The 21451-nt window shown below is 44.0% G+C and overlaps 1 long non-coding RNA gene across 1 annotated transcript in view; it reads right to left on the bottom strand.

The window, feature by feature from the left end:
- Positions 1–16066, bottom strand: part of LOC108350396 (uncharacterized) — a 35857-nt gene extending 19791 nt beyond the window's left edge. The window contains exons 1-5 of the long non-coding RNA XR_010064810.1: positions 15463–16066; positions 7217–7521; positions 3092–3230; positions 1879–1943; positions 1473–1584 (exon numbers count right to left, since the gene is read on the bottom strand). This is a non-coding gene — a long non-coding RNA (uncharacterized LOC108350396). The remainder of the gene's footprint in view (positions 1–1472; positions 1585–1878; positions 1944–3091; positions 3231–7216; positions 7522–15462) is intronic.
- Between the last annotated feature and the right edge of the window lie 5385 nt (positions 16067–21451).

Raw genomic sequence — 21451 nt, forward strand, 5'->3', positions numbered from 1 at the left:
CGCATGCTCTCAATATCGGAGCGCTCTGAAACTCCACGAAGCAAAAAGTGAGTCCCAGTAAGGGAATCGGATGCCCAGCGACAGCTGCTCCCGAGAACAATGCTCTCTGAAAGTCAACAGACAGTCCTCGGTGGCAGTGGCGTCGTAGGCCACCAACTCACTACTGAGCAACCTGACTGAAGAGATGCTGGTAGAACGTTCCACCAAGCCATATCAAGAGACATAGTTAACCCTATATCTTTAAAAAAAATCACCAAAAATACACTATGTGCTAGGGCCATAAAGTTAATATCCAAGTACTAAAGGGATTAAAATTATGACGAGCATGTTCCCTGACCACAAGGGAATTAAGTGCAGAACCACTGCAGGCACAAGTTGGTGACACTTGTCCTCTAGACACACTATTGGCTTTAGTGGCTCTCTCTGGCTCTGGAGCAGATATTTTGTGCATTACTAGGACTTTCTTCAAGCAGCTGCTTTGAAACTGCTAGTCCATGCCTACCAAGTTCACTTCCCCTGCCCCCGTGGAGCTCCCAGCGTCTCATCTCTCTGAGGGAGAGTCATGAGGCCTGTCCTCCCGCTGTCCACAGAGCAGGTGCGCTGTGCTAATGACAGCCTAAAAAGACTTGATGATCCAGGTCCTCAGGCCCAGGCCTGGCTGCCTGCACTCTCCTTGGTCTTCCCTGCAAGCAGGTCTCAGAAGCATCGAAGTCCCAAAGCCTTTTGTCCCCAGCAGAGAGCTGTAACTTAGACATGAAAATAAACAAGCGGTCCTTAGGAGTGGTGTGGGTGAGTCAGGGCAGGCCTGTGGAGCATTCTATCTTTCTGATCGCCTGTTATGTTAGCTTTCACGGACTTGGGTTTATTTATTTATTTCAAAGGACCCTGAACATCTCCTGAAATACTTGCTGGGTTTTTAACCCATTTCCATAGGTAGCAACAGACAGAAATAGATACGGGGACCAGGGCACAGACCCAGGACACAGATTAAAGTAGGGAATACAAATGCAGCAGACAATCTACCAAACAGGAGACAGCCACAGGGCGGTACGAGCCTTGGTTTCCATACTCAGAGAATGGACACACGTGCATGCCTTGTCAGCTGTACGCTAAGCACAGGAAGCAACACACACACACACACATACACACACACACACACACACACACACACACACATGCATACATAGCCACACACATTCTTATCTTATTTAGTCAGATAGTACTTGGAAAATGTCTGCTATTCCCTAGGACGTAGCAGATGCACAATAAACAATACAAAATAAACAAAACCCTCATCCTGGGAGCAGAGGGTTCCTTTCACAGAAGGAGGGGACTGAGAGAATCAGAGCAAAGACACTTTCCAAACTTTTGCTTATAATAGAAGGAGAGAATTTAAAGAGAACAGGCCCCTTTAAGAAAATTGGAAAGATAGTCTGCATTAGATTTTGTTTTTGGTTTTGTAAGCAACTCACTGTCATCCCAGCCTTCTTAGAGGCAAAGGTAACTTCTTTCCAGTGACTTCTAATAAAAAGTCTGTTTTCTCTTCAAAGCAGACGCTCCTCTGCTCCTCTGCTGTGGTGTCCCCTGAAGGCAAACATGGCGTTTAGAGCTCACTATACATTCTGATGCCTGCACACACATTCTAAATATAGTAGCCAGATGATTGCTTAATTTAGCTAGCAATGGCAGATTGTTGACAAAGAGTGCCTGCTGAGTCCCAATGCCTCAGAATGTAGTATTTGTGAAGCAAATCATATCTGCAGAAATGACTAACAATGCCATTCTCTTCATACAGTGACATAATATTTAGCTCCGTCATGGGAGTCTAGTTGCCTTATTTTTACAATGTTAAGTACCCTATTGATAAATATAGATTACCTGGATCCAGTCAGTCCTGCCGCAGGGAGAGCAACGCTTGCAGAGTGGATCTACCAGGATGGTGTCTAAACACAGATGGTTCATAAACAGAATAATTTTATTAACTTACAATTTAAAGAATAGATACTCAAGAAGCTTTAGCGATGAGTTGCACACAATAACTGTCAAGGACCCTGCAAATAAAATCCCGTTGCCTTCTGTTGCTTGGTCAGTGCGCTGCAGAGGGTGCTGTGGGTTGGAGAGCTAACCTTGTCTCACCTTCTTTTAGGTTTCATAGGGGACGCACGCGCTCCCGGATCCTGCCTCCCATACTTAGCTGTCATTTTGGATGGAAGTATGCCTCATCCTTCAAGTGTATGAGACTAGAACAGGGTCCAGAGAATCCCATGCTACTTGACTTTAAGCAAAATGAGAAAGCCCTGGCTGTTAGGACTGATTAGTCCAGGGGTTAGATGACTGAATCTACCTGCCTATCTCCCTCATCCCAGAGATACTTTTCCTTATCATTGGTTCATGGGTACGAAGGGCCACCATGCGGCATGCTGGTCCAGGTTGACTTCCTAGTGAAGAGAAAATGCATCTATCTCCTTAGGAATTCAGGAAGACCTCTCACAGGTATGTCTCAGGGAATGGGATTAGAAAGCTCTCTTTGGCCATACCTGGCTTCCCTACTTACTCTTCATTGAGGCTCATAGCCGGCTGGGAGGGAGTTAGGTTACCAGAGCTCCAGGGACCCAGTAGGCCATCATGGACCCAGGCAGGGGTGATACCTGAAGGAAAGGCTGATTGGCAGGCCAAGAAGATACCAACCTTGCTACAGGGGCTGGGGGCTGAGGAAGCCCAAGGAATGGTTCAGAGTGTGTGGGGCTTCGAGATAAAGAGGTTATTTTGGATGCAGAAAAGCTTCAGGAGGGGAGAGCCACTAGCTAGAGCCTTAAAGATGGGCAGGCTTTTACTGGAGCAAATGAATGCATTTCTCTTTTATAAAAACACCTTTTAATCATTACGGTAGTTTAATTAAAAAAAAAAGCCAGTGGGGACAACAGTGGCCTCTAGAATTATTCTGTGAATAAGGACTTGTCTTTCTAAACGCTGAGGTCAGGGAGCATGCCCAGTGAGGTGCTTCCCTGGATGGAACCAGAGCTTGTGTGCTCACGAGCGTCTGGACTTTTCTGGTCCTAAAATTCCCATTTCGGCTTAGCCCCTGACTGACCTGTGTGTAGGTTTCGGGGTGAGCTCATCCCCAAGCATCTCCGACATCTTCCTCGCACGCACTGGATAGTATCCAGCAGGCTCTAGTCCCAATTTCATTCACTTGATTGAGTCTCATGAGACCATGTCATACCTTTGCCCTTAATCAAAAACAAAGTATGTTTATATCTCAGATTATTTCCAGAAAATAAAGTCTCCATTCTAGTAAAAACCCAGTGTTGTCAACTGTAGGTTCCCCAAAGTTACATACTGCGCTTATATCTGGGTCCAAGGCAGTTAATTAAAAAGCTATGTGCTCTGGCCAGAGGGACTTCAAGTCCTCCCTAGGGCTACTTCTATTGGATTGAGGAAACACCATCAGTGCTTGTTAGCTTTCTACGACCATAACCAAATGCCTGTGATGTAACTTTACTTTTATCAAATCCTATTTTTAATGCTGGTTCTTAGATACTTTAACCTTCCTTGCAACCTATCACCCATCAGAGGCAGTAGAAAAGAAAGGATACGGGGGAAGTGGACCTGTTTAGAAACGTTCTTTGGAGCAATTTCCATCTGTGTTGTCTGGAAATTGGCAGTTCAGTTCACAGGCTAGCAGCTGCAGCTCGATACACTCACAAATACCTCATGGAAACACCAGCAGTCCAGTTCGGGAGAGTCTGGTTAGCAACAGTGGTAACATGACTTAGACAACGGCCAGGCCTCAGACTTGACTGAGTCAGCAGGAGGGGGCAACAGGAACACCAGGAGAAGTTCTTGGCTGTGCCTCTCTCAGGGAAGCAAAGATCAGTGAAGACTCGAGACTCACAAGCAGTGCACAGTTAGCTGTACCAGCAAGCCAAGCTCTGTCTCCATCACTCCGTAGAGTCCTATTTATACCCTAAAACATCACATGTCCTCCATGAGCCTTACCTCAGCATGGCTCCTGCCTCAGCACAGGTCTTGCCTCAGCATATGCATCCCATCAACCCAAGTTTGTGGAAGTGGCAAGAAACTGCAGCTCACCAGCAGAAGGTTTTTGGTGTGTTTCTCTCTATGGAATCCCAACAAATGCAGCTTAATTGTGCAATGTAAGACAGACCAATACATGTGTGTCATTAGCAAAGAACCCTTCATCAGCTGTCATTTCACATGCTTGCTTTAGCAGTTCCTGTGTCTGCTTCAGTGAAACATTCCTTTAAGAGTCTGCTTTAGCCTTTCACTCCTAGATCCTCTTTAACAAAACATTCTGTCAGGTGTTTGCCCCAGCAAAACACCATCCAACTGACTTTCCAAAGAATCCTTAAATTTCCACTCCACTGCTATAATTAACTTAGAAGAAGAAGAGGTTGATTTAACTCGCAGTCTGAAGATTCCAGTCTAAGAGTAGATTAAGGCATTGCTTTGTGGATGAATCCACTTGGGAGATACTGAATGGCAATGGTTCGGACTTCCTGATGGAGCAAAGTGCTTGGATGATAGTCAGGACACAAGAGAAGGAGGAAGGAGTCAGAGTACCACAATCTCCTTCAAGGGCACACCTGTAGGAATCCAGAACCCCATAGTAATCCTCAGCACCTAAGGTTCCTTCCAAGTAGTGCCACCCCAGAGACTTTGAGAAACACTGCTTTGAACCATGGCAGCTGAGTTGGAGTACATATTCCAGAATCTGTTGCTAGGGGTGCTCTCTAGCAGGGTTCTCTTACAAGAGAAAAGTTTCCTAAGGAGAAAAAAAATCATATATATATATGTGTGTATATGTGTATATGTGTATATATGTATATGTGTATATGTGTATATATGTATATATGTATATGTGTATATGTATATATGTATATATATGTATATGTATATATACCATCTCATTTATTTATTTGTTTGTTTGTTTATTTGTACTATATTTTATATCCTCATCTTAATTTCTGTTTTAGAAGGTTTTATCTACTTTCTTAATTTTATTTGTCCTAAAGTCACCTCTGATCATTTTCTAGGGGTAGGGTATAAATGAATTCATTTAGTAAAGCAACGCACATAATGTCTACTTAAAAGACTTCACAGGCTGACCCTGTAGGATAGTCTCACAAAGGTCTTAAGGGTAAAACTAAGACACCTTGGAGGGTGAAGTACTTTCTGGTTCTTTCAGCACATCTAGGAGGTGAGGGTGTGAGCAGCTGTGTAAGAATCTGTTCTCACTCAGGTCCAGAAGGTGCTCAGGCGACCAGGAATCAACAGAACTCATCCTTAGGTTCAAAGCGCTTAGAGGTCCTGGGTGCTCGTAGGATGAAGGTCTCTCTTCTGTTGATTGAGTCATTGTTCCTAAACACTACATAATTTGGGAGAATGACAACTCATTCAGAGCTCAACTCTTCTCCAGTAGGACAGCCCCGACATTTTTTCCTATTGTCGGAAAAGTGTCCTATACATCTCCATGGAAGGTAGGTGAAGATCTATGGGTTGATGCACTGGTGACTGACATGCTTCAGATGTTTTAGAAACTCAAGGTCTAACTGACACACATACTTAAGGAAAAAACCTTTAGAACAACTGGGAGTTGAGTCTCCTATGAGAACTGATTCAGAAGCTCAACTTCATCAACAGCTTGCAGTCAATCCCTTCTCTCTGTTGTAGTTCTGAGAGACCTACCACATTGTCACCAGCCCTAGAGCTAGTTCTTTCTCTCTGTTGTATGTCCGACACTTCTCCAGACTGGTTTTCCTCTTTGTTAATAATGGTGGCCAGCAATAATCGGAATTACTGACCCTCAACCCCTGGAGGAAAGCATCAGTTGTTCCTCACCTATTGGAACTTTCTTCTGCTTAGACGACCTTTGTCCCATGCTCACCTCTGAACCAACCAGCAGAGACATGTGACTAAGGACAATCTCGTTTCTGCTCGGACAGGGTCAAGGACACCTCAATTGCATAGTTAGAAATTTGGACATGGTAGAAAGATGGGAAGAAAGGAAGAAATATATATTTCAAGAATATGAGGAGGGATGGAGAGAAAAACAAAGAAAGCTCATACTGCCATTACCATTAATATTTGGGGGGGACCATTTCAGCTTGTTAGTCGATCCAGAAAGGCCCTCTATTGTCCTGCCATAAAGTGTCATAATGGCACCTACTGGAAGAATCAACTGTATCCTTGCTATTTTCGATCCTCCTGCATGATGCTATACTATAAGACAATCTTGTCATGGTGCTACCTTTCGTGCAAGTTGAGGCAGGAGGATGCAATTTGGAGACCAATGGAGGCAACATAGACAACACAGTGAGGTCTCAAAAAGAAAACTTGTAGGTATCAATCAGGCAGTGGTCAATGACCCCAAAAGAATAAGGGTCACAGCACAGCACAGACACAACAAAAGCACGCCAGCAGCTGTACTCTTCAGTCCTTAGATTAGTGCAAATGAAGAAACAGCAGATAGCTCGCAGGCTGGAAATGTACTTCAGTTGGTAGAGTGCCTCTCTAGCATGCTTAAAGCACCACATAAACCAGAGGTGGTAGTCCACATCTGTAATCCCAGCACTCAGGAGGTAGAGGTATGAGGATCAGATGTCTAAAGTCATCCTTAGCTACACAGTAAGCTTGAGGCCAGCCTTGGCTACCTAAGGCTATCTCAAAACTACAATAAATTAAAATGAAGACTCTGGATAGTGTATTTTAAGTGAGTTGATAGCAGGTTGTATTGAAAGCAATGGGGTTCACTTGGCTTATTAAGGAATAGCCACTTCTGGAGTGAGGGGAAGGTAACCAGCTAAGAATCTCCCTGTGGCTACAAAGCACAGAGGTGTTGTTTTTGTGTTGAGTACAAACCAGGAATGGTGATGCCCAAGATCTCAAGAGAAAGCAGCAACAGGAGAGTGTGCATTGAGTAGCCTCCATCTAACAGTTGGAGTCAAAGACCGTCCTAACAGTTGGATTGAAAGACCGTCCAATGGAGAATGAGTCACTGGGCTGGATTGGCTTGCTACACTCAGCTTTGTATTGGGACTCTGGAAATTTCTGTTGGTGCAAACAACACAGCTGGCTATAAGAGAACTCTTAAAGAAGCCCTCCCTTCTCCCATTCTGTTTAATCACAAGGTCCTGATAAGCCTTTGCCTGTGTTTCAAGCATGGGGGGAAATGAAAATTCTTCAATATACTCACCAGACCCAGCCTTTGGGTCTAAGAACAAGAATCCTTTAAGTTCATTTTGCAAAATCACTTCTATTGATTGTCTCTCCTTGGGATCTTTTCTCCTCAAGTATCTTTGGAGCTTCTGTATTTGAATACAAGTCTGCATGAATAATAAAGTCTCCCAGGAGCAAACAAGTCCATGTTTCTGCCATTTATGAAGTTGATTGTTGTTATAAAAGCAATGTTTTGCAACCAGAACTCTTGGCAGAGCCCGTGATGGGGACTGCCAGAAAGATGCTGTGGATTTTATTCCTTCTCTGTGTGATTTCTTCTTCCTGTAAAGCAATGGTGGGCATTTTATTTATGCAGTAACTGCTCCCCGCCATAAACATCTACAGTGCCCGCTAGGAAAGTGGGCAACAGTCTGCTGAACGATATGCAGAAGCAGCACCAACACTTATGGATGAATAGTCTACCCATCACGGACTGTGGTGACACGCTTCCCTTGGATTGACAAAGCTTTAACCACATAAACACAAAGCCTCTAGTGAGTCTCTTTCTGAATGCACAACTTTTCCTCCTTGACCCTCTGAACAGCTGGGGCTGGGACCGTACTCGCTGCTCAGTTTTGCCTCAGTTTTGCCTTGCTCAGCTTTCTTAGGAAGCATTTACTGCTCTCCAGTGCAGGTTTTCCCAAAGAGATCTTTTTATAGAATTCGCCCCCTGGCTGGCCTCAAATGTGGCCCTTGCTGAGAGCTCTGGGAACTTTGGAGATCTGAGTCTCAGGTCTGCAGAAGAGACAGGATATTAGAGGGAGGTGGTTGGAGGTAGCAGAGATCAAAATGCGTCTTGATCTGTGTACCTTCTGAGATTCACTCACGTCATTGATAACATGGTGGTTGTTCAATTATTCAACGGTCACCAGGAAAGGATTAAATTTATTTTGTTTTCCTTTAGCTGATCTATAGGTTGTATTGCCTCTGGTGAGTATTGGGAGAATCTTTTTGTACAGTGTAAAGATGTTTCTCTGTCCTGCCTCATCTGTCTAAGGCATTTTCTGATTGACTTGAATAAAAAGCTGATGGCCAATAGCTGGGAAAGGGAAGAGGAAGGTGGGACTTCCTGCTAGAGAGGCAGGGACTATGGAAAAAGAATGAGAAGCTAGGATTCAGTTTGTGGATATGGGCATGCTGGCCCAAGCTTTTAAAATTCAGGAGACCCTGTGTCCTTGTTATAAAGCTGGCAGGTCTGTAGAAGTTAGCAGCCGCTATGAGCTATTGAATCTCAACGAACAGGCTTTGGAGGGTGGTCTGAGGATGGAACCCCATCTTGGAAGGGAGCAAGAAACAAAGGCTCACACCAAAGCTGACTATAGAAGATGGAGTGCAATTATTCCTGGAAGCATCTCTTCTCCCTTGGGGCTAAACACTTGAGCCCCAAATTTATGAGACTACCTAGGAGCAACTTTCCCCAGAACATTTAAGAAGTTCAGGTTGGACAAAGCGGATGTGGGTGGTTTCCTATTTGGACATTACAAAGCTTCGCTAGTTCTTGGAGTCTCTTTATTTCTTGGATCGGAAAGAACAGACAGAAGAAAAAAGAAAGCTCAGTGGCAGAGTACTCAGCCATGCCAAGATCTATTTACAGTTCTCCGTCAAGACCCACACTCTTGTCTACTTTGGCTATCAACTTATTAAATAAAGGAAACTAAAACAAGCCATTAAAGGCTCTTCGATGACACCACAAAACAAAAGTGAGCCACATTTCCCGCTTTGCTTGGGCCCTGATCAAAACATTTTCCTTCTTATTTGAAACAAGAGACAACCATCCATCTTTGTTAAAAAAAAAAAAAAAAAAAAGACAATTTTTTTTCTACTCTCAGGCTGAAGGCTGGTATGAAATATCCGTTCAGAGACAGCAAGCCAGCCCAGATAAGAGTTTCCCAGGCTTTCCATCACTTGAATAAAGGCCCAGCAGCATTATTGATCCTAATCTTGAAGACAGGTTGAAAGGGAGAGGAGAGGTCACAGCACGGACCGATATGAAAGAGGTGTGACACTGATGAAGTGGCAGACACGGCCAGCTGGAAAAGGCGCTTAAGGCTGAAGACCAGTAGGGTATGACCTGAAGAGCCCCATGGGTGCCTTGTATCACCAGAATCAAGGGACTCAAATGGAAATCAGCAGGCCTGGATGTCCAAGCTGAGACGACAGGATTGATCTCCAGCCAGGGCGAGTGAGTCACAGAAGCAATCGCACGCTAAGCCCATGAAAGTGATGTCACATTCGGGGCTGGCACAGCCAGCTGGCGAGCCTCCCGCGATGCCGGTCCTTGTTCATTAGACCATGGCTCTTTCTCTGTTCTCTCCAACTTTTGCAGTCTTCATCTCCTTTCTCTTCCTGCTCATCAAGTTTGAAAGTTTCTACCTGCCCTAACTGCCCTTCTCCCGTGACAAGGCTTCCTTCCTCAGACTGTTCAGAGATCAGCACACAGATTCACCTGTGGAGCAAGAACAAAAGTCCGAGCGCTCGATTTTTTCTCTAACTTAATTGTAATTAGTGTCACCATGCTCCTCTAGTGGCAGGAGCAATGTCTGTCATTTCCTATCAGTTTAGGTCTGTTTTCTTTCCGTCCTTGCCAAATCCTCTACAAAGCTAAGAGCCATTCTGCCTCATATTCTCCCACTCAGACCAGGCTTGGGGCTGAACAGAGCCTCCCACCCTCCCCCAGCAGAGCCCCCCAACACTCCACTTCCGGGACCACCACATCCCAACACACCTGTGCTAGTCATTTTCAGTCTCCACGTTGCTTGGGGCTGGGGAGTGTGATCTCACTCTGCAAGCTCTACTCTTGACTGACACCTTGATTTTCTGCGGTTCCTTTCAGCACAAAGGATATGAAAACAAACCTCGGAAGCATCTCTGAGAATAGTCCTCTCCTTCTTCTTCATAGCCCTGAGCCAAGGGCAAAGCTCAGATGGAGTCTTAGTCAAAGGAAAAGGAAAATATGGGAGGGACTGGGTGGGGCCAGGGGGAGTGTATTGGCTGGTTCATACTCTGAAATAGTATCTTGTCACAACTCAAAGGTGAATACTGTTTGAGCCAACCCTAATTACCTGTTTGTAAGTCCTCTCATGTCTTTTGTTTTTACTGGGCAACGGCTTATTTTATCTCTGGCTTCTTTTAACTTCCTGGAGAGCAGCCACCAGTGGTTGCCCCACCTCTCCAGTCTAGCCCTTGTCTTTCTCTTCCTCTGTAAGCGCTTACAATGAGTATCTACTGATCATATACCAGGGCCCCAGGGGCGGCACTGTTAATGGCTACAGATCCATCTCAACAAATATGCTCTGTATCTGGCCCACAACTCCTGCCAGCAGGAGTGATCTGCAGAAAGCAAAGGTGGCTTGCTTCACTTTGAATTGCACATTTTATATAAAACTAGCCATGTATAAAAACACATGCTTGGAAAACATTTTAAATGATAGTCAAACATACATAATATGAAAGTTGCTTGTTTGGGTATTTTTTAAAACTATATTAAGAATATTTGCTTTTGGACTCCCTAACAACATTCTGCCCTATCCACAGATCAGTGTCTCCCTCAGTCGCCATCAGAGAAGATGATTGGAGAAGAGTCCCCTGCAGTAGATGGAAACAAAAACAGCCCACAACTGGACAAGTGAGCACAGCGTGAGACCACAGGACACTCATCCTAAGTGGGATGGTTCTATCAAATCCTCCCCTCAGAGCTCGGGGAACTGTTCAGAAGAGGAGGCAAACAGATATTAAGGGCCAGAAGTGATGGATGCCACCAAGGAAACCATGTTTTCCAGGACACAACAGGACTGGTGCATACATGAACTCACAGAGACTGGCAGTGCGCACAGGTCTAAGCCTGTGGCTAGGAGCACTGAGACATGTGCTCCCATCCCTGCCCAAGAATCTATCTCTAATTGACAGTCACTCACAAAGGAAAAGTGAGTTTTCTCCAATGGAGTCTCACAGTGTATACAAGTCACACGTAAGGGCAGGCCCCATGCCCAGCATCAGATGGCCAACACAAAACAAATTTAAGGATTTTTTTTGTCTCGTTTTGTTTCGTTTGGGTATTTTTTTAACCTTATTGATGTTTTACTCTGTATTAATGGTTTCAGATTTTGTATTTACATGTGTGGGTTTCTCCTTTTTCTTTTTTGTTTGTTTTATTTTGGTTTCTTCCTTCCTTTCTTTGTTTCTTTTTTTATTTTCTAAAAGGAGATAGGTAGAAGATAAGAAGTTAGAAGCTGGGGAAACAAGGAGGATCAGAGGGATGAGGAAAATCGTGGTCGGAATATAGAAAACTTATTTTCAAATTAAAAAACAAACAAACCAATATTGACACTGCTGAGCGTCCTCACCGCTAACAGCCCTTGAATGTCCCAGCAGCACAGACAGGACCTATTAAGCATTCAGTCACCCCCTACCCTCTCCCTGGCTCTTGGTAACCACCACACTGCCTTCTGTCCTGGAATTTGACTATTGTGTGCACCTCCATCAAGTGTAACCACAGATCTGTCCCTCGATGGCTTATTTCACTTAGCACGGCGTTCGCAGCCTTCCTGTTTCCTCATCAATGGACACTTGAGGTGTTTCTCTACCTTTTGTGGAAAAGACAGCGGCAACATGGACCACCTGTATCTGTTCAAATCCTGCTCTCATTCCTAAGAACAGACGGAGTTATTGGCTCATGGGACAATTTCTGTGCTTGATGGTTTTGAAGAACTACCACACTGTCACCCAGAAGCCTGGCATTTTACATCTCCAGCAGCAGTGTTCAAGGGTTCCAGGATCTCTATACTCTTCCCATTTTGGTTTGTTACAGCTGTCCTACTGGACGCCTGCTTTGTTATAGCCGTCCTACTGGGTGTGCAATGGCATTGCATTGCGCTTTTGACTGTACTTCCAGAATGATGAGTAAACGTCTTCTCCTACGCATATTGACGAAGCATATTTGATGGTTTTAAAGTTGGATTATTTTGCTGGTGCTCGTGAGTAGGGTTTCTTTTTACACCCTACATGTTAGTCTTTAATTAGACATATAAACTGCAAATATAAACACTCTTACTGAAGTTTTGGTTTTTTTTGTCTGTATGTATTTATGCCCGAGTACTTATATGCCACATGAGTGCAGGTGCCTAAGGTGGCCAGAGGGCATTGGGTCCCCTGGAATTGGCATGACAGGCACTTGTAAGCCACCAATGTTGGTGTCAGGGACCAAACTCAGGTCTTCCTCAGGAGCAGTAAGCACTCTGAGCTGCTGAGTCATTGTTCCAAACTCCAATATTTATACTCTCCTCAGATATATGTCTTGCAAACATTCCTCCCTATCCAATGGGTTGGTTGCCTTTTACATTTCTTTGATGATGTCCTTATGTGCATGAAGGTTTTTCATTTTGATGAAGTTGTTGTTGTTGTTGCCTGTGCTGTTCCCACCATTAAGAACAAAAGGCAAGGGGTTGGGGATTTAGCTCAGTGGTAGAGTGCTTGCCTAGCAAGCGCAAGGCCCTGGGTTCGGTCCCCAGCTCCGAAAAAAGAAAAGAAAAGAAAAAAAAAAAAAGAACAAAAGGCAAATCTAGTATCACGAACCCTCTCCTCTTGTCTTTTTAAGTTTTACAGCCTTTAATGCCTTCCAAGAGTTCTTAAATATGCTGTGCGTCCAGCTCTGCAATTTTGCACGTGGCTGGCCATTTTCTAGGTAATGCTTGTTGAGAAGCATTTCCGATATCTTTCAATGACTGCCACACCCGTGTCTGCTTTCTTAAGTAGTATGTGGAAGATGGGAAAGGTTTTCTTTTGGTAGTTCTGGGTCCCTTCTGGGGTCGTTAGTAACCTTTCTTCCACAGTGTGTTACATCACTTCTCAGCAGTCGTCTCGATTAGCATCCTCAAACTGCTGGAATCTCTTGGTTCCTGTCTAGGCTTTTGTGTCCTGCTTTGTCATCAGACTGTTGACTGTCACACTCTTAGCCCCTGAAAACTGTCTTCCCCACAAAATATCCTCATTTGTTTCTATAGACTGACGTGACTGAGAGCCAGACTTAACGAGAATTATTTATATATATATATATATATATATATATACACACACACACACACATATATGTATGTATATATATATATATATATATATATATATATATATATATAGTCACTTTCCTCCTTTAAGGGACATCTAGAGAACTGATGAATAGAATGGAGGGAAAGATAACTTTACAAGAGGCATTGACTTCGCTAAGAGATTTCCCTCACGTCTCTTGAAGTCTTTATTTGTGCTGATGCCCGCATAATGGGCTTTACTAACCAGCAAGCTGCTGGTTACAGCCCACTTCTCTAGGAAGGGTGGAAGCATCAGATTGATAAGCAACTGCTAATCTTCATAGAATAAATTTTCTCCGTATGGCCAGTTTTAAACACAGCATGACATCGCTGAATGGAGAAGCGGGAAGTGATCATCGAGAGATAACGCAGAGCATTTGGAAATGAGGCATAGTAGTCACAAACAATTCTGACTCCGTAAGAGCAGGGGTAGTAGAAAGGAGTCGGAAACTGACCATTTTGAATAGTTACTATCTTTATGACTTAATTACCTTTTTTATTTGGTGGCTGACAAGAAGCCACTCTGGGAAGTGTTGATTTTGGTTTGTAGCTTAGGCCAACACTGGCCATCATGACAGTGAGGGCAACTCCTCAGAAGTATGATGAAGCTGGTCACATTGCCTCTGACAGAAACAGGAAGCAGAGAGCAAACAAGAAATGGGAGTGGCTATAAACTCTCAAGACCTTCAGTGACCCACTTCCTCTGACCAGCTCTACCTCTTAAAGTTTCCATGATCTTCCAAAAAATTACTACCAAGATACAAGAAGCTATGCAGGAGAGTTCACATCTAAGCCACAGCACAACCATTCCCTTTAATTCCATTAATAGTAAGTTTACACCATTCAGTTTTCTACCCTTTGTGTGTGTACGCATGTGTACATGTGTTATATTTGTGTGCCTATGGATGTACACGTGTGTTAAGGCCAGGTCAGGTGTCTTCCTCAATCACTCTTCTCTTCAGTTTTTAAGTCAGGGTCTCCACTGATCTTGGCACTCGATGGTTTGGCTAGGCTAGGATCTTGAGGGATCCACCTGTCTTTTGCCTTCCTAGTGCTGAGATCACAGACCTGTACATCCATGCCTGGCCTTTTACCTGCCTACTGATCTGAACTCAGGACCTCATGCTTACACAGCAAACACTTAGAAGGCTGTGAGACATCTCCCTGGATTTTGTACCTTTTTTTTTTTTTTTTTTTTTTTTTACAGAAGGCATGTTTAACAGTTGACCTGCTGAAATCCTAAACAGTTAACAGTCAGCTCTTGCAAACTGGCTTAAACCAGCTCTACATCTCTGGCATCAACTCTTTTGTATGCGCTAAAGCTATTAAAATTACTATCCTGAAGGACTGTACAAACTAAAGGTGTAAATAGAGCTTGTAAAGCTTCAGATTAATAAACAAATGACAGTGCATAGTCATTTACTATTGGGAAGAGGATTCTAGTTGGTGTTTTGTATAGCACTGGATAGCTAAATTTTCTGGCTTATTTTGTTTCAAGCACCATGATGAGTTTTTTATTGTCATTTTCCGGTCAGTCCTGATAAAAACTCACTGGTAAGCGTAATTGTCAGCAATCTACAGATAAGGAAATTGGGCTTTAGCCAGGCACATGTGCTGAAACATTGGGTTTGTGCCCATGTCTGTGTGAGAATAAGCATTCCAGAATTCTGTATTGGAAACCGGTGGTTTCCTAGGTGATGAGCAGTCAGGGCAACTGAGAGGAAGATAATGCACCTGGGTAGAGACCTGAGAGGACCACAATACAGGATAAAGCTGGAGATACCAGAGTGATCAGATCTCTCAGACCTTTAAGGCGGGTTAAAGAGTCTCCTTCAGATGTCCTGAAAGCCACTCGGAGGTTTTAAGTGTGAGATGTGAAGTGTGTTCAACCCTGTCTTTTAGAGGTAGTTTCAGTGAAGCTGGCTCAGCATACCCAGAAGAAGAGATAAATGGCCACCACAGGGATGCCAGCAAGGGATGCTGGGAGCCTTGGAGGGGGTGGGGCTAGTTTCTGGTTTCTTCTGCCATTGACTGGGGCAGGAAACAGTCCAGATGGGAAACTTAAAGAGTTTAACTTTGTGTCTGTTGATTGTGACTGTTCGCCTAAAGCTGCAAGAAGAGAAACAAGAAATTGGGGACTCACGGTTTTAAATTCTAGAAGAATTTCATCATGTCTTTGATAGTTTTTTTCTTCTTCTTCATCTTCTCTGTCTTCTATTTCTGAGAAAAGTATTAACCACATGTAAGAGCTGAGAGTTTGATCTTCTAATTTTATTTTTAAAATAATTCCTCAGCTAGTCTCCACATTGATACTTTTTAATTCAAGTTACCAGAAGAATCTGATTATATACAGAACGTCATTTACAAATTTTATTAATTGCAGGCTTTCTGAAGTTGTCTTGTCCTTTGAGTAGTCTCCCTCGCTGTGCCTGGCGGTTTGTTTTACGAATGCATTGTCTCCCTCAGAAGTGGCCTCAATTTTCTTCTTAAGGGCCCTTCCTGCCTGGCTACTCACGGTGTCACCTCGGCTACTTTCCAGTCTCTAACACGCTGGCGATTTTTCCTCAGCGGTTGCCTGTGCTTTGGTTTCAATTAGTGATGGAAGCACTAACGACTGTGAGGGAAAAATCTGGGGCTTGGTAACAGAGCTCGCTGTGTGGCGGTGTCGCCAAGAGACCTCTAACTTTCAGAACTTTTCCTTTTGGGAAATTCTGCAATGTCAGATTCCCCGAGACCTTTTTTTCTGAGGCTTTTTAGCTTTTGTTTGAAAATCCTCTGCCTCCTGCTGGAGAGACCCGCTGCTGGCAGTCCAGTCGCAGGAAGAGGCCAAGGGGAAGTGTCCCCACAGTTCTGCAGCCCTTTACTGTGTCTCTCGGCTGGAACCCGAGCCTCACTCCTGATCTAAGCGTCCTTTGTTCAGTTTTCCCAACTTGAACCTTGACTCTCCCATAGGACTAGCGGTGGGGAGTGGGCACAAGATGGTTGGAGCACTCCTGGATAAGGATTCTTTAGGGCTCTTAGCCGAACCCTCCACACCCCACCCCCACCCCCACCCCCTCCCCCAATCCCCGCCCCTCACCTCTACCCCCATCCCCATGCCCACCTGGCTGTGTCTGCTACAAGCACTCCAATCCATAGAAACTTGTCACTTTCTCTTCTGATTTTGGCTTTTCTAACTGTGCGTGTCAATGCTTCCTTTAGCTCCGCTTTTAAAAGCTGTCCATTCTAGTGATGTTTATGGAGGAAGTGAGGACTAAAGATGTGTTATAATTTTGCAATTTTTGACACTACAAATATTTGGACTCTATATGAAAATTTAAAAGATTACACGACCAGAACAAAATAAAAAGGGAAATAGGTTCTCTTTTCTTCTGATCTTTTTCCATTGTGTCCATAAAAGACACTGCATTAATTGGTCAGACACTGCGTATTTGAGATAAAGAATCAGCAGGAAATAGAATATAAGAAACAAATCCACCTTTAAATTATTTTTTCAGAGTCTCCTCAGAGGAGCTTTTCAGTAGCTGATGGGACACATCCCCATGGCCATTTAGGCTCTTGTGAGTTTATCTGAAATTGATGAAGTGTTTTTGATGAGTGACGTGCCCTGATGGTGTACATTCCCGCTGATTGATACGTGGCAGTGTGCTTTCCGCTGAGACGGGGATTGGGCATCGTTTTTGTTGGCATCTGAAGTGAGGTGCTCATAGGAGGACCCCTGAAAATGGTCAATAGCCAGGGAGCTGAAAAAAGCACAGGGTTCCTATGGCGCTCTGCGGGATAAAAGCTAGAAATTAGCTGTCACCCAGCCAAGGGAGCTGAAGACCCCAGTAAGTACGCCATTGTTCTGATTGAAGTGGAAGGGAAGGCAGCGGAAGAGCTTCTACTCCACATCTGAGTGCCAGGCCAGCAAAGGCAGCAGAGAAAGCTTTCAGTGAGTCAAGAGCAGTTAACAAACTCTGAAAGGGAAGAAGTGGGCAAAGCCACACTGCCTGGAAGCTTTATTGAAAGAAGAGAACTTCATATACAGGGTGAGGAAATGACTCTCTTGATGTTCAGCAAAGATGGCGACTCAAATGACAGGCAAGATCTGGGTGAGAATAATGCTTGCTATTCACGAATTTACCCAGAAAGTTACAGGTACCTTTTAATACCTAATGAAATACTTTATTGCTTTTTGCGGGTAGCTCTGGGACATGGGTAGTTGTTGGACAAAAGACACAAACTCTCAGGCAAAAGGAATAATAAAAATCCCACACATAATGCCAACCTAAAAAAAAAAAAAGACATTCTTGTGGACCAGCCACACAAGAACATTCAGATTTTTAAGGAAAATGGCAGGGGACAGTTAACAAAAAGGAACTGGACAAGCCTATTCTCTCTGACATGGGGAAGCCAGTTCTGGAAAGAACCACTGACGAGCTTTTATTGACAAAATCTACTGAGGCAAAAGTGATGAGACAAGACAGATATTGAGGATGAAAACTAATCTTTCTCCAATGGGCAGATTCTTAAGGAATGAATTCTCATCACAGGGTTTGTGGTTAATTAGTTTTACTAGTAAAGTGAGGGGGGGTCTGTTCATTGATTGTTTTGTTTTAAAGATGAGCGATACTTAATCACTATAGGCTTCAACTCGTCTGTTTAACCCGGAGAAGGCAGGAATAAGAAGTCAGTTATAAAATGGGGAAAACGCCCCAAACTGAATATTTTTACCATAGAGGTTGACGTGAAAGAAAAACAAAAATACCACTGAGAGCTTAAGGACTGCAATGAAAGCTCACTTACCCCCCACTCTGATACCCTTCTCCAGATGAATCAAGTGATCTTGATTTGTATCTGGAAAGCAATACTAATTAAAAAGAGACTTTGAGCGAGGGACAGCTCCCCAAACATTCCCCGAAAGGGTTAATGTTGACACCGAGGCCTAGAAGAATAACTTAAAAAAGCGGAAAGACTTTTTTTGGCTGTTGGTGTTCCGTGGGTGCTCAGGTGGTTCTACTGCTTTTAAGGTCTCATGGAGACGTAACCTTATGGTGGAGCATGTATTGGAGAAAAGCAGCTCACATCAAGGTGACTGGGAATCTGAGATAGGAGAGGGAAAGTGGGGGTTGGTGGGGAGATGCCCTAGTGACCCGGCTTGCTCTGTGCACCACTATGCACTTGCTCTGTGCACCACTCCACCACCACCTAGTATCCCACTGAGCTTTGAGTTCATCAGTCTACGTTGATGGGGTTAGCCTGTGCAATCTAGTTACCACCAAGAAGCACCCACTCCCAAGCTGTGCTGTACTGGGCCGTGAAGTCTGGGGGATTTTAGATCCATGTCATAGCAGATGTGAAGACCGAAGTCCCAGGATCAAGCACTGCCCTTGGCTAATAATAAATTCTTACCTATGAGCAAGCCTGGTCACCCAATTGAGGATTCATCTTGTCAAACAGCCCTCAACTGGCTTTCTTCTGCGTCATCTTCCTCTCTACCTTCTAACATCTATCAGGCCAGCTGCCAAGTGCCATTGTTCTTCAGAGCAGAAAGTCTTCCTCCACCTCGAAGGTTGCCCAACTTTAAAGTGTACGATCTAAGCTTAATGTGCAACTGACATTTTATTCTTTGATGTGGCCCCACATTTTCATAACGGCCAAATGCTTTGTGTGGCAACCTCCTACAGACCCTGTAGGATCTTGAGCAGGGAAGGGATATTAAAGTTCACATTGAAGAGTTTGATCCTAGGCACACACCATTCAAAGCCATGCTTTTCCTTAAGTACTGATTTACCCCCATTATGATCTGCATTTAAAGTTTGTTTAAAATCCATGAATGGCTGGAGAGACGGCTCAGCGGTTAAGAGCACTGACTGCTCTTCCAGAGGTCCTGAGTTCAATTCCCAGCAACCACATGGTGTCTCACAACCATCTGTAATGGGATCTGACGCCCTCTTCTGGTGTGCATGATGACAGAGCACTCATATACATAAAATAGGTGAGTAAATAAATCTTTAAAATTCATGGGAATAAAATTCAAAACAAATCTTCCTTGACCTCCTGGGAACACTACCTTTGAACAACACCTTAAGGAGGCTAGCCATTTCTTTAAAATGTTTCTTTTCATTAATTTAAACATTTAGAAGACTACTTTTTAAAATAGCCTTATTTTTTTAACCTAACCAGTTCTTTCTCCTGGATTGTTTGACCTCTTCAGAGTCCTTGCTATTTCCATAGTTTCCTCTGAGCACAGCATAGCCAGTCAATTTGACCCTGTACTGACGCTTTGGCTTGTCCACTTAAGCCTGCAAGTTTGCTGTTAGCAGAGATAGAAGAGACCTCAGAAAAGACTCGGAAGGCTTTGGAAGGGGTGTGTGTGTTTGTGTGAGTGTGTGTATATGTGTGTGACTGTGTGTATGTGAGTGTGTGTATGTGTGTGTGTGAGTATATGAGTGTGTGTGTAAGTGTGTGCATATGAGTGTGTGAGTGTGTGTATATGTGTGTGACTGTGTATATGTGAGTGTGTGAGTGTGTATGTGTGAGAGTGTGTGTGCGTGTATGCATGTGTGTGTGAGTGTGTGTAAGTGTATATGTGAACATGTATGAGAGAGTATGTGTGTGCGAGTGTGTAAGTGTGTGAGTGTGTGTATAAGTGTGTGTGAAAGAGTATGTGTGTGAGTGAGTGTGTGTGTGTGTGTGTATAGCTGTGATTTGACTAAGATACAAATCATGAGATACATTCCATGAAGTACTATAAACCATTTCAAAATGTTCACATCTAACTTAAGTATTGAACATACTTTGGTACAACTGACTTCCAAATGGGGAACTATTTAACAATAAAAGCATGCATTTGATCCAGCACAGCTCTAGGTCTCTGTGTCTGTCAGTAAATAAGAGTCTTATTGAAGAAAGAAACAAACTGAAAATGTTTTTCAATCAGAGCAAGGAAAGGATTTGAAACATGTTGTAAAATGGAGTGACAGCAGTAACTTTGGCTTAGTGGGGGACAGCACCACTGGAAGTGAGAGGGTAATATGGACGTGAGCTATCCAGCCAGTGAAAGACAGAGAAATCTGATGTCCATATTGCCGAGTGAGAGAAGCCAATCTAAACCCAGGACTCTGATTCCAGCCAAGTCACTCCAGAGGAGCCAAAGCTGTGCAGACAGTGGAAAGAGGATGAGGTGAACAGGCAGAGGACTCTAGAAGTGCTCTAAGGAGGTGACACTACTGTAAGTCATCACACACTCCTGTCATTATTATCTATTTGTCAGAAGGCATGGAGAATACAGCACTAAGAGCCTTAGTGGGGACTCTGGAGTGTAGGTCATTGTACTGACAGTAACAAGTATATTACATGAATGGAGATGGTGGTGGTGGGAGGTAACAGGAGATGGTATGTGAAGGGCTATAGGGATGATTTCTGTGCTTCCCATTCAGCGTCTCTGTAAACCTAAAACTGTGCTAAAAATAGATTTTTTAAGCGAACAGTAGAGGGAAAAGCCATTACAGTATGATCTGTGGACAGTTTCCTATCATCTAAGTGGGGGCTGTGTGGCCTACATCTGACGACAGGAGTAGGGAGGGAAAGGGAAGATTCAAGCAAAAGACTGAGAGCATATATGGAAAATTGGGTCAACAGCACTTACTGACAGCCAGAAATGAGGACGAAATGGAGACTGGACTTAGGGGATAAGCCCCTGCGGGTGTGGTGGTGCTTTTGATCGAGGCAAGGAGAGTGTAGACACACTCCTTAGACAGCAGATGTTGGAGTAGGAGCTGGAGAGACAGCTCAGTCACTGGTCAAGAGCTCTAACTCGGTTCTCAGCACCTACACAGTGTCTAACTCTCATTCCAGGGCACCTGACACCCTCGTCTGGCCTCCATAGGCTCCAGGTGCACAGGAGGTGCACAGACATACATGCAGACAAAACATCCATATACGGAAAATTAATATGGTATTGTAGGGTAAGGTTGAGAGGGAAGACTATAAATAATGCTTTGATTTGATAAAACTGAGGCCAACCATACAGACAGATTTTGGCTGCAGTTCTGAGGACAGGCACATGTGGTGTGAACAGGTGCAGTGGGCAGGAGGAGGCCAGGAACAATGGGGCAGAGTTTCCTGTGGCACATCAACTGGCATGT

This window comes from Rattus norvegicus, chromosome 3, assembly GCF_036323735.1.
Source record: "Rattus norvegicus strain BN/NHsdMcwi chromosome 3, GRCr8, whole genome shotgun sequence".
Classification (NCBI taxonomy): Eukaryota; Metazoa; Chordata; class Mammalia; order Rodentia; family Muridae; genus Rattus; species Rattus norvegicus.